Source organism: Danio aesculapii, chromosome 16, assembly GCF_903798145.1.
Source record: "Danio aesculapii chromosome 16, fDanAes4.1, whole genome shotgun sequence".
NCBI classification, from domain to species: domain Eukaryota; kingdom Metazoa; phylum Chordata; class Actinopteri; order Cypriniformes; family Danionidae; genus Danio; species Danio aesculapii.
This window is the reverse complement of record NC_079450.1, coordinates 10,130,965-10,144,985: the sequence shown is the minus strand read 5'-3', so window position 1 is coordinate 10,144,985 and position 14,021 is coordinate 10,130,965.

The following is a 14,021-nucleotide window of genomic DNA, read 5'->3' as shown; positions in this document are numbered from 1 at the left end:
TCAGTTCACCTATACTGCAAGTCTTTGGACTTGTGGGGGAAACCGGAGCACCCGGAGGAAACCCACGCGAACACAGAGAGAACATGCAAACTCCACACAGAAATGCCAACTGGCCCAGTCCGGACTTGAACCAGCGACCTTCTTGCTGTGAGGCAACAGTGCTAGCCACTGAGCCACCATGCCATCTCAGGCAAACACACTCAATTACAAATCATATGCATTGTTAAGTTGTTTTGTAGTATTTCTTTAGTGTTGTGCAAAGAACTGCACGATTATTCATCGAAAATTTGCCCCTGTAAATATTATTAGAGGGAAAAAGGAACAAAACCTGTTGGTGTTATACCGACCCCTAGTTTTGACAAGAAACATTTGTTGAAGTATGAATTTACGTTTCACAAAAATGAACACCGAAACATGTTTTTTCCAATGAGTGTGTGTTGTCTCAATCGGACTTATATACTCACAGTAAAAGTTTGTTTTGGTGTTTTTTGGCATTGATATATCCAGCCATACTAAAAAAGAAATAAGTAAACAACTAAAGGAACAAGATTCATAATGTAATATTCACTTGGAAAATATTCACAGTGACAGGAGGCCTAATAATTTGTTTTCAAGTGTGTGTCCGAACAAAATATGTTTACTATTTGTGCTTTATCATTGCATCATGTAATAATTTATAACTGAATGTCTATCTGAAACGTTCCCTTTAAGATGTTTAAAAGAAAAAGGCTGCAAATATGTTACAATGTTATGCACTATAAAGAAGTGCTGTGTAGTTATAAAAATGAAAACAGTGAGTCTGGAGAAGACTGACAAAGAAAAGTGCTTCTCCATCCTGCCTGCATGATAATAACATAAGCTGACAGCGTCTGTTCCTCGTCAGATATTAAAAAGCCCACGGCAGGAAGTTAATGCACATCCTGATGTCAGACTGAAACACACACTTTAAAAATTCATCTTGCTTCATGTTGTTCACTAATTTTAAGGCTGAATTTAAGATTCATATGTTGCAATTGAATATTTAATTAATTTATTTATTAATTAATTAATTTATTTATTTATTAATTTAGATTAGTAGTTTAGTAGTTACTAACAACATAAACTGTGCAATTTATACGAGCTGAATTTAAACAAACAAATTAAATTTAGTCATGTTCAACTTAATTTGTTAACTGCTTAAAAAATGGTAAATCCAAGGAATTATCTTTCAATATTTTTTTTCAGTGTACATGATATTTATCAATAATCAATCAGCAATCAATCATAGTTAACTATTTTAAAGTTTGGATTATAACCAACCTGCTTATTATTCATTTATTCATTCATTTTCCTTCAGCTTAGTCCCTTTATTCATCAGGGATTCCTCACCGCCAACATTTTACACAGCAGATGCCCTTTCAGCTGCAACCCCAATACTGGAAAACACCCATACACTCATTCACACTCATACACTACGGCCAATTTAGTTTATTCAATTCACCTATAGCGCATGTCTTTGGACTTGTGGGGGAAACCGGAGCACCCGGAGGAAACCCACGCTAACACGGGAAGAACATGCAAACTCCACACAGAAACGCCAACTGACCCAGCTGGGACCTGAACCATCAACCATCTTGCTGTGGGGCGACAGTGCTGGGCAAAGATTAATCACGATTACTCGCATCCAAAATATTTTTTTTTACATAATATATATGTGTGTATGATGACACGGTGTCTCAGTAGCTAGCACTGTCGCCTCAAAGCAAGAAGGTCACTGGTTTAAGTACCAGTTGCTGGATATGTTCATTATGTATGGTCATTACACTGTGGCGACCTCTGATGAATAAAGGGAATACACACACATACATAAAAACAAAACTATACAACATTTTTTGTCACCTAGTTATTTAAATTCATATATGGTTTGTATCATGCACATATACAGTAAGTCTGAATTATTACCCCCCCTGAATTATTAACCCCCGTTTATTTTTCCCCTCCAACTTCTGTTTAACAAAAAGAAGACATTTCTAAACATAATAGTTTTAATAACTCATCTCTAATAACTGATTTATTTTATCTTTGCCATGATGACAGTAAATAATATTTGACTAGATGTTTTTCAAGACACTTCTATACAGCTTAAAGTGACATTTAAAGGCTTAACTAGGTTAATTAGGTTAACTAGGCAGGTTAAGGTAATTAGGCAAGTTATTGTATAACAATGGTTTGTTCTGTAGACTATCGAAAAAATATATAGCTTAAAGGGGCTAATAATTTTGACCTTAAATTGGTGTTTAAAAAATTAAAAACTGATTTTATTCTTGCCGAAATAAAACAAATAAGACTATCTCCAGAAGAAAAAATATTATCAGACATACTGTGAAAATTTCCTTGCTCTGTTAAACATAATTTGGGAAATATAAAAAAAAAATTATAATAATAAATTCAAAGGGGGGCTAATAATTCTGACTTGAACTGTATATTTTACATTTGAATATGAATAACCATTTTCTCAAATATATACATGCATGTGTGTATTTATATATGCAAAATAAATATACACAGTACACACACATATATTATGTCAAAACTAAATTATTTTGGATGCGATTAATCGCAATGAATCTTTGCCTAGCACTAGTTATATTACTTTAACTTATAATAAAATATAAGATAACTTATTATTCAAAATACACAAGACTTAATTGTAGTGTAATCTAAGCTGAAATTACTTTGATTCAACTTGAAAATCAGCAACTGTTTTTTTTTTTTTACAATATATCAGACAAAACTTCTTCAATTAAACATACATTATATAGTTTATTCAATTTACAATTCTGTAATCCCATTCACAGATATTCTATACGTACTGTAACAAACCCATAAATCATACATTTAGGCCTAAATATTTTTTGGAGCGAATAATAAATTGATTTTCATTCTTCTGTTTTGTGTACAGTTGTTCAGATTAAAGTGATTTACAAGCGATTGTTCACATTTATTGCTATTAACTCGCTGAAGTGGACACATATAGCACTCAAAGCCACGTCTAATTAAATTACTGCTTTTGTCCATAAGTCAGCAGTTTCTGGCTGGAGGCTGCAGGAATAGAGGGTGAGTAACCTTTCAGGATTAATATAAGACCGGCGAGCTCCAGACTGCTGTTATCAGCTCTACACGTCCACAGAGTGAATAAACTCATTTTACACTCTGAAGGGTTTAATCTGTATATATGATTCTGCTGTCCAGCCAAAATTATTCGCCTCCTGTGATTTTTTTTTCCTTTTTCAAATATTTTCCAAATGATGTTTAACAGAGTTTTATTTTGGCTAGAATAAAAGCAGTTTTTAATTTTTTAAAAAGCATTTTAAGGTCAATATTAAGCAATATGATTTATCGATTGGCCACAGAACAGTCTATCATTATACAATGACTTGCCTAATTAACTTAGTTAAGCCTTTAAATGTCACTTTAAGCTGAATACTAGTATCTTGAAAATACCTAGTAAAATATTATTTACTGTCATCATGGCAAAGATAAAATAAATCAGTTATTAAAATTTTGTTATTAAAACTATTATGTTTAGAAATGGGCTGAAAAAAAATCTCTCCTTCTATTAAACAGAAATTAATATAAAGAAAGAAATATACAGGGGGGCTAATAATTCAGGAAGACTACTAATTCTGCTTTCAACTGTATTGCTATAGAAAAAAACACACAGTGTTTTACCTATACAGACTGCTGAGATGGTGTTCAGCTAACAAAATTAGCATTATTAATTAATGGAAACAGACTGACCTTTTATTTATTTATTTTTACCATATAGAAAATAAATGGGGGATCAATACGCTCTCAGAAATATACAAAAGCTGTCACTGGGGCTGGACCTTTTCAAAAGCTGTATGTTCACCAAAATAATGCTGGGTTATTTCAACCCAAAAATGAGTCAAATGTGGACAAAAGCAACTGCTATAGGTTACATTTTTTTAATTAAATTAATTGACCATAAATTAATTAACCCAATGCTTTGGACTGTACTTTTTTTTTTTCCAATTTTGGGTTGTAAAAATAACCCAGCATTTTTAGAATAAAAGCTCTACATTTGTACTAATATACTATACACTGTAAAAATTAAAGGTTCCTGGAGGCACTTTTTGGGGTTCTTCACATTGCCACGCCGGCGGAACCCTCTAAAGAACCTCTAGGCACCATTTCAAAAGGGGCAGTTCATCAATCTCATTTTCTGGTCTCCACAATTGTCCTATTTAATTATGACGAAAAAAATCTCTTGGTTCCTTTAAGTGCTAGCTTTTAGAAGAGAGATCCATCCGGAACCATTATAAAAGTTTATAGATTTTAGAGTAACTCTTTTTTGAAATTTGAGTTCCTCCAATAACTTTCAAAGTGCTTCGAGGTCTTAGTGCAAGGAAACAGTGACTCCAGAACCTCAGTATTGACAAAAAGTGCTTGTAGGATCCCAGTTACAGCAAAAGGGTCCTGCAAGTACTGAAAAGACTGTCAGTGGTTCCTCAAGGAACCCCTTTTTGAGAGAAAGAGCTTTAAGGCACTTAAAATACATTTTGAAGTTCCTTGAGTACTCAACAGGTTACTTGAAGCACCTTTACTTTTTACAGTGTAGTAATATGCTGTATAATAGTAATAAGTACCACCCTAGCAGCTGCTTTTGTATCTTTATTTCATAGACTCATTATCATTCATAAATATATGGAGGAGAGATTCAAGTAAAATTATAATTACCATTTTTTATATAATTGTATAGAACATTTTTATACCAATTTGTTAGTTTGGTATTATTGATACTAGTATAGTTTTCTTTATTAATATTGAATTACATTTAATATTTGATATAATTTACTTAATTTTATAGTTATTTTGTTCTTTATATAAAGTTCTAAACTAGAAAAATAAAATTAAATGTTGGCTTCGTAAATATATGAAAGAGGCAAAGAGACAAAGAACTGGCAAGATGATTACCTCCTTTAAAGTACACCGACCAGTTTTCGTTTGTTGATGTGATGTTCGGCATAAAGCCAACAGAATCTCCTGTATTCATTAGCGGTCGAGGATTCTGTCCTGGTTGAAGAAATTGATCCATGTGGCCTCTATGTCTGAAAAAAGTTTACAGTGCGGATTAGTCTGTTACTAAACAAAAAACAAAGTTATTGTTTTGTTTTTAATTCAGTATTTATAGTTTTAAATTTCAGTATCCATTCAGTCATAACTCGAGTTTTGCGGTAAAATTATACATTTAAAATAATGACATTTATGGTGGTTAAAATAAAAAACAATAAATAAATAAAATAAAAGTAAAATGTTGTCGTGGACATTGTGCTGGCAGATGGCGCTAAAAACACGTCGAAAAGATGACGTTAATTTGAAAAAAAAAAATGACGGTCAGAGGATATTGTTCAAAACATTTTCCCTGTCAAAAACCTCTTAAAGAAATAAATTGGGATCAGATTTTGATCAAATTGCTCCTTTTGTCAGAATAACGTTGAAACTCTTCCTCACTTACTTTAGTCATGCAACTATGTGTCCCAATTTTGGCAAGATGTTAATTTATCTCAAATATTTAAAAAAATATATTTTTGTTTTTTAAATGCAAAATCTAATGTCTAATAAACATTATTCCATTTAATGTAGATTTTATATTCATAAATTTACATTTTCAAAGTTTGCAGCATTTATGCAAGAGATTAAAAATTACTTAAATTCCAGATTCACTTACCAAGAAAGCACTCAAAACATACAATTTGCATGACCTATAATATTACTATTCTATTGAATCTGTTATCTTTTTTTATTTTTCCCTCTTCTCTCTCAATTTCTTGATGTATTCTATCCTCAGATCAAATAACCAATTGATATTTATTTGTTTTTGTTTTGATTTCTGTTTTTTGTTTATCACTCTGGCTTTTTTGCTTTATTGGTACCATAATCTAATGATTATTATTGCCAAATGTGTCTATCTGTTATACAATAAACATGTTATGAACATGAACCACAGAGTGTCATTCAGTAGCCTATTTAAAAGGACAGTTTAACCAAAAACGTTCTGCTTTACCTAAAAGTAGAAATCTGGAAACCAAGTAAAGGAAAAACAAATACTATGGGTGTCAATGGTTACTATCTTCAGAATATCTGCTTTTGTGTTTAACAGTAACTCAAACTGGTTTGTCACACATAAAGATTGAGTAAACGATGACAGAACTTTAAATTTTTAGTTGAACTATCCCTTTAAAACTGTTCAAATGAATACTTCAACCATCTGAAGGCTGACTTTACCTACATCTTTGATGTTATATAATGAAAATATAGGCCCAACCTACTCTAGCAAAGTCAATATCAATATTTAATAAACCAATAAGTGATTTTACGAAGCCCAACATCATAGTAGAGCCAGGGGCAGTGGATCAATCCCATGATGCCTCACTCTGGCTGCATCTGCCAATCACATCCCGAGTTAATGACATTACCTATTCACCAGAGTGGACCATCGACCTGATCCTGGCCTTAAGTGGCCTGATCTGATAAAAAGCATTAAAACATTTGTACTGACACACACCAGCTCGGTCTCAGCACTGGATTTATCCTCAGATGTGCCTTTTATTAGACCCTCAGAATATGTAGGTTACCTCATGGCGAACGCTCCGGTTTTGAAATGCTCATTAATTTCTAGTTGACTGTTAATCAGCATGTTATTCTCGGTCTGCTTTTAAGACACGTCAGCTCTCTGGAATCTGTGTCTGTCTCGTTGTTTTCTCTCTCATGGTGAGATAAGCTCAAGTTTGCACTGTTGACTCTAAACAGTGTGAGCGTCTCTGCAGTATATCAGACTGTCTGTTCACCTCCTCTTTTACTAATCTGATTCATTCCCACAAGAGAAGAGTCTCATTTCTTGTAATAATAAAACAAGGTTTCAATAAATTTTGAAGTAAAAGGGATAGATCAAGCAAATAAAATAAGATTTACTCACTATTTACTCACCCCCAAGTGGTTTCAAACCTTTATGAGTTTCTTTCTTCTATAGACCATTTTGAGGGATGTAAAAATAAACAATGATCCCAGCGTATTTCCTGTTTTTCATCCTTAATTTCAACAGCTTCTGAGAATCCAAAAAAAAACAAAGAAACATTGATAAATAATATTATGATAGCTGTTTTAACATTAGTTTATGATTGAATTGCCTCTTGTTACAGTTTTGAAATAGTTTGATAACATGCAGGAAATGTTCATGGGCCAATGACATCAGCACATTGAAATGGTCTATGGAACACACACACAAAACAAGAGATTTTGAAGAATGCTGGAAACCTGTAACCAGTGTTGGGGGTAATGCACTAAAAGTTACACCAGTTACATTATTATAGAACTTTTCTAAATAACAAGTAATGTATCATTCATTTATTTCTTTTCGGCTTAGCCTTTTATTAATCAGGGGTCGCCACAGCGGAATGAACCGCCAACTTATCCAGCACATGTTTTACGCAGCGGATGCCCTTCCAGCCGCAACCCATCTCTGGGGAACATCCATACACACTCACTCATACACTACAGACAATTTAGCCCTCCCAATTCACCTGTACCACATGTCTTTTGACTGTGGGGGAAACCGGAGCAACCAGAGGAAACCTACGCGAACGCAGGGAGAACATGCAAACTCCACACAGAAAAGCCAACTGGCCCAGCCGAGGCTCGAACCAGCGACCTTCTTGCTGTGAGGCAACAGCACTTCCTACTGCGCCACTGCGTCACCTTAAGTAAAGTATTACTTAAAAAAACATAAGTAAAAATATAAGAGTTACTTTTTAAAATATGTAATGCAAGTTACTTTTTAGTTTAGTTAATTAGTTTATAAAAATAAATCGCTGATTTAAATGAGCGTAGTCACATTTTATCCCACACTCAATGAGAAAATGCAGGAACAGACAGAAACCAAGATGGCAGAGCCACATTTCTGCGATGGAGGTTTTCTCATTATTCTGAATGGATCGAAGAAAGGGTAAAGGGGATTATAGTCTCAATGGCCAGTGATTTTACTTTACTAATAAGACAAAAAGTAGTAAACAAATTGCTTTCATTAATCTGTATATATGGCATATAACTTGAGGCTCAGGAAGCTCTCAGAAGATAAGATTATCCTACATGAATATTTTTTGGTGTGTGTTTTTTAAGGTAAATGTAGGTGTAGGCTATATGGTGCATTGTTGATTGCAGAGCTCCTTTATACTTTTAAAAAATAAAGAAAAATCCTGTAAGCCAGGTCAGAAAAAGTAAAAGCAAATGTAACTCAAAAGTAACGTAACACATTACTTATAAAAAGTAACTCAGTAACACAACTAGTTACTTTTTTGGGGAGTAACCCAATATTGTAATGCATTACTTTCTAAAGTAACTTTCCCCAACATTGCCTGTAACCATTGACTTCCACAGTAAGAAAAACAAATAATATGGATTAGGGCTGCACAATATATCATTTGAGCATGATATCGCAATGTGTGTATCCGCAACAGTCACATCGCAGGATTAGATAGTTTATTAAAGATTAAAGGATATTCATATTTTTTATACAATGATGACCATGTTATTTTACATTTGATTGTTCAATTTTAGTATATGGATACTGTTAGACTCTCCAGAAAACCATAGAGCACTGTTTATTTCACTTTTATCTTTGGTCCATAGTATTTATATTCGTGTAATTTATTATAATTTATGCAAACGCATCACATAGAAAAAGATTTGATCATTCCAATCATCCAATCTATCAAAATTAATCAAATCTATTCAAATAGAGCTATTCAATTCATCAGGTGAAATTATATTCATATATATAAAAAAAGCTTTGAATAATCACAGAAAAAGTGTATAAGAAAGAAAAAAGTATTGTAAATCAATGGCCTTGAAGTCACCATATATGGTTCTTACGCTGATAAATGGTTCAAATGATGTAAAAATGACTAAAAATGCACTAAAACAGGTTTATAATTATAAAAAACAGTAAGATACACGTTAAGTATGATCGCTAGACTGTTTTGACATTTATTTATTCACACTTTTTATTAGTGCAGTATCAGTAATCGATTCCTAAAAATCAGTTATGCAGATACTTTAATTATTGGTGCAGAAGTTCTGGGCAGAAATTTATATCTGGCAGCTGGCACTGGCATACAACATACTATTACACAACACTTGCATTTCTCTAAAACACATAAAACACACATTTCCCCACCCCTACCAGATTGATGCCATCTTGTGGGTCTCTACAGAAATGCACCCAATAACACCATTACATTACTGTGTGTGTGTGCAGCAAAAATAAGTGATGTTCAAAAATCTATTGCACGTGAACTTCTTGTTTGCATAAATGAAGTCAAAAGTTTGGGATAAGTATTATTATTATTATTATTATTAAATTTTCTTTCAGCTAAGTCCCTTTATTAATACGAGGTCGCCACAGTGGAATGAACCGCCAATTTATCCAGCATATGTTTTTTACGCAGCGGATGCCCTTCCAGCCGCAACCCATTTCTGGGAAACATCTACACACACTCACCCACCCACACACATACACTACGGACAATTTAGCCTTCCCAATTCACCTGTACCACATGTCGCATCAGCTCATTTTTAAATAAGTAGTTTGAACAGACAGCAAACCTTTTTTTTGGGTGCATGTTAGTGCTGTACTGCACTGCATTTCACACTTATATTAAATGCATGGTATATTAATATCCATCGATAAAACTAACGCTAACAAACAAAATGCAATTTGAAACCGGCGAGCCTTTTGGCTAAAGCACACACTGATATCTAGTTTAACAGGAACTGGCTAAACAAAGGTCAAATGGGAGGAGAGGACAGTGGATTCCAGCGAACTTTATCTCTGGACTGGAAAAGCTTATTAAAGACTCATTGTATTTCACATTGTTATTTGCTTGCAATTAATCTTGAAATCACTTCCAGATCCCAGATGCTCTTTATCTTTCTGCTGAATAGTAAATGTGATGCATAAATCACTTACCGCATGTCTTTGGACTTTTGGGGGAAACCGGAGCACCCGCAGTGGCAACGCAGTGGCGCAGTAGGTAGTGCCGTTGCCTCACAGCAAGAAGGTCGCTGGTTCGAGCCTTGGCTGGGTCAGTTGGCATTTCTGTGTGGAGTTTGCATGTTCTCCCCGTGTTGGCGTGGGTTTCCTCCGGGAGCTCCGGTTTCCCCCACAAGTCCAGAGACATGCGCTATAGGTGAATTGGGTAAGCTAAAATTGTCCATGAGTGTGTATGGATGCTTGCAGCTGGAAGGGCATCCGCTGCGTAAAACATATGCTGGATAAGTTGGCGGTTCATTCCGCTGTGGTGACCCCAGATTAATAAAGGGACTAAGCCGTTATATTCACCAAGAATGATCAATAATACAATAAAAACAGTAATGATTTGAATATTATATACAATTTCAGCTCATTTTTTATTTAAATAAATTTTAAAATGCAACTATTTCTGTGATGAAAAGCTGCATTTTATGTCAGGAGTCTTTATCTGCTGTTCAAGCAACTTTTGCTGTTCTTATCAATGTTGAAAACACACTCAAAACGATTACTTTTGTTGCTTGTTCAAACTACTTATTAAGAATAAGTTGAAACAAAATAATTCTTAAGATTTTTGAGGGGAGACAATTTTTTATGTTCATTCCACTTAAATTTGTAAAAACGATTATGTTAAGTTGATTTGTGCTGGGTCAACATGAAGGAATTGGGGAACCCAGCATTTATTATGGTGCAGTTTCTGCTATTGCTGAAACTGTAATACTTTTTTAATTCCAGGATTCTTTGATGAACAGAAATATCAACAGAACCGGATTTATTTGAAATGGAAATTGTACATGAAATAAATGACAGATTTATTTAGTGTGCTAAATAAAAGTTGTCGATTTCTGTTGCAGTTTTCTTCAAACTGCACTAAAACAACAGGGAGACTGTGATTAAGTTGCATTGCACTGGTATCTGCTCTTTGTTATGCTCTCTCCCGGTGGTTATTTATTTTAGGATGCAACTTTAATCATCTCAATGTGAAGGCCAAGAGCGTGAGAAAGCAGACGAAGGAAATAAAAACAGAGAAAACAAGATGGGAGAAAATCTGCTTAATACGATAAAACAGGAACCTTAAAATTAAAAGAAAAACTTTTTAAATATTTCATGGCTTATATGCTCTCACAAAAGAAAAAACAAACAAACATTTGTCCATGTGTAAATAGATCAATGCTGGTCTACTTAGGGGCCACCCTAACCTTGAATTAAAAAAATCCTCAAAATGACCCCTTTATCTGTTCATTTAGAGCAGTTTCATTGTAAACAATCATTAATAATAAAAACAATGTAAGTAATACAATAAAAAAGGAAACTGTAAATGATAGAATCATTCATTCATTTATTTTATTGTCAGCTTAGTCCCTTTATTAATCTGGAGTCTCCACAGCGGAATGAACCGCCAATTTATCCAGCATTTGTTTTATGCAGCGGATGCCCTTCCAGCCGCAACCCATTACTGGGAAAATTATAGAATTAATAAAAATGAAATAAATAAACAAATAAAAACAAATAAAATGATCAATTTAATCTATTAAATATAACAGCCTAATAAACAAATACTGAATTTAGTGATCAAACCTGAAAACACACTTACCGTATGAATACAGTTTTGTCTTTGATTTCACCTCTTTTTCCCCACAGTTAAAACTGTAAAAAAAAAAATCGTATTTGTTTTTACAAATTTAAGTGGATTGAACAAAGCTGTTAACTTTATACCTATTATTAAAAGAGAAAAATCAAGAATTGTGTTGTTTCAGCTCATTTTTAAATAAGTAGTTTGAACAGTCAGCAAACGTCTTTTTTGGGTGCATGTTAGTGCTGTACTGCACTGCATTTCACACTTAAATTAAATGCGTGGTATATTAATATCCATCGATAAAACTAACGCTAACAAACAAAATGCAATTTGAAACCGGCGAGCCTTTTGGCTAAAGCACACACTGATATCTAGTTTAACAGGAACTGGCTAAACAAACAGTGTCAAATGGGAGGAGAGGACAGTGGATTCCAGCGAACTTTATCTCTGGACTGGAAAAGCTTATTAAAGACTCATTGTATTTCACATTGTTATTTGCTTGCAATTAATCTTGAAATCACTTCCACTTCTTTATCTTTCTGCTGAATAGTAAATGTGATGCATAAATCACTTTATAACCAAAATCATGTTTAACCGTTATCAGGGGAGGGGAATTTTAAACCTGCATGGTTAAATATTAACAATAATATAATAAACTGCTCTTTTCCAATTGCCGTTTTACCTACACATAATTTAGTAACCACCCTAAATTAGAGATCATTCAAAAGCTTAAATTTAAAACTCAAACATTGTGTGGAAAGTGTACTTCAAATTATTTTAGCAAGCTCCTCCATCCAGTGTGCTTTGTCAAGTTGTTTTGGAGAGGTCTGACAATTAAGAATTCATATTTGATTTCTGTTTAATGTATGTGACATTATGTAGCTATTTTTGTATTTGAACTGTGGGGGTGGGGGGATGGGTGCGCAACGTATTTGAGGACTGGGTGGGAGACACACGATTTCTGGGAGATTATCTTTCGTTTGTGGGCATGGGGGAGTCTCTATGCATTTGAGGGAGACTCCCGGATCTTCCAGGAGACTTGGGATGTCTGCTATAGCGAACAAAGTTTTAAAACTACAAAAAAATACATACAGGCTAGTGAGATCACAAATGCTTCAGGTTACATGCATTCACTATGCACATACACCCCGTGCAGCAACGGGGCATGGCCAGAAGCGCTGTAAGATTACAGCAGAGAAAGCTAAAATGGCGTCCAAATGCTGCTATTTCCACAGAGCCTCTTCTGTTTCTGTATTTGGGCTTCCAATGGACACGATACAAAGACAGAAGTGCTTACACTTACACATACAATTTATATAATATAATTGAAATATAATTTAATAGAATCGAATAAAAAAAGAGATAGCTAGCATTTCACAAAGGAGAACTTCCAGAATCTCTCCTAGTTCAGTGCTGGATTCGGCTAAAACCTCCTCAAAGAAGGAGCAGCTCCAACCATAATAGACGAAGCTGTGGATTATGAGCCACAACCAGTCAGTACTTTTATTTGTTAAAATTTATCCATTACATGCACAGTTGGTAGCATTAACGGTATGTTGTAGCAAGGACATAAACAAGGATGTAAACAACGGCAAATGCTGTTTGGCACTGCTAACGATTTAGTTACAAATTCATATTAATCAGTCAAACTGCTGCAAACACCCACAATCTTCACCAGCGCTGCAGTGTCTCAATGACGACACTTTCCCTGCATTCTACATCTCAAATAAGGAACTCGCAAAAGATATGAGAACAATTCATATTACTTACACATGCTTATTCCGAATATATGTCTCCATTTTCTGTCTGATTCAGGCTCAAACTGATACAGCTAACAGCCGCTCTGACTGACAGTGTTTACACAGCACAATAGTGCATGCTTGTAGGAGCGTGACGCTTTTCCTGGTGACGTGGAGCCGATCTGCAAATCACAGCACATTATATTAGCTGACCAATCAGAGCCTCTTGAGGGCGGGCTTTCAGAGGAACTAGGAAATATGACAGTCGCTTTCATGTTCGCTGAGTAGCTGTATATAATTAAAGTCAGATATATGAAAAAAATTACGTGATTTTCTACAAATGAAGCATGAGCACACATTGCTTTGCATCTTATAAACACAACCAAGCCTTAAAGGGCACCTATTTTACCCTTTTTCCAGATTAAATATAAGTCTTTTGTGTCTCCAGAATGTGTCTGTAAAGTTCAGCTCAAAACACCCATCAGATTATTTATTATACCTTTCAGAATATTGGAATTTTCTGCTCTGAACACAATGTAGCTGTATTTGTGGTCTGTGCCTTTAGTTCTCCCTGCCCACTGTTCCCACGTGCCTGTAAGAGTGTGCCTCATTCTCCGTC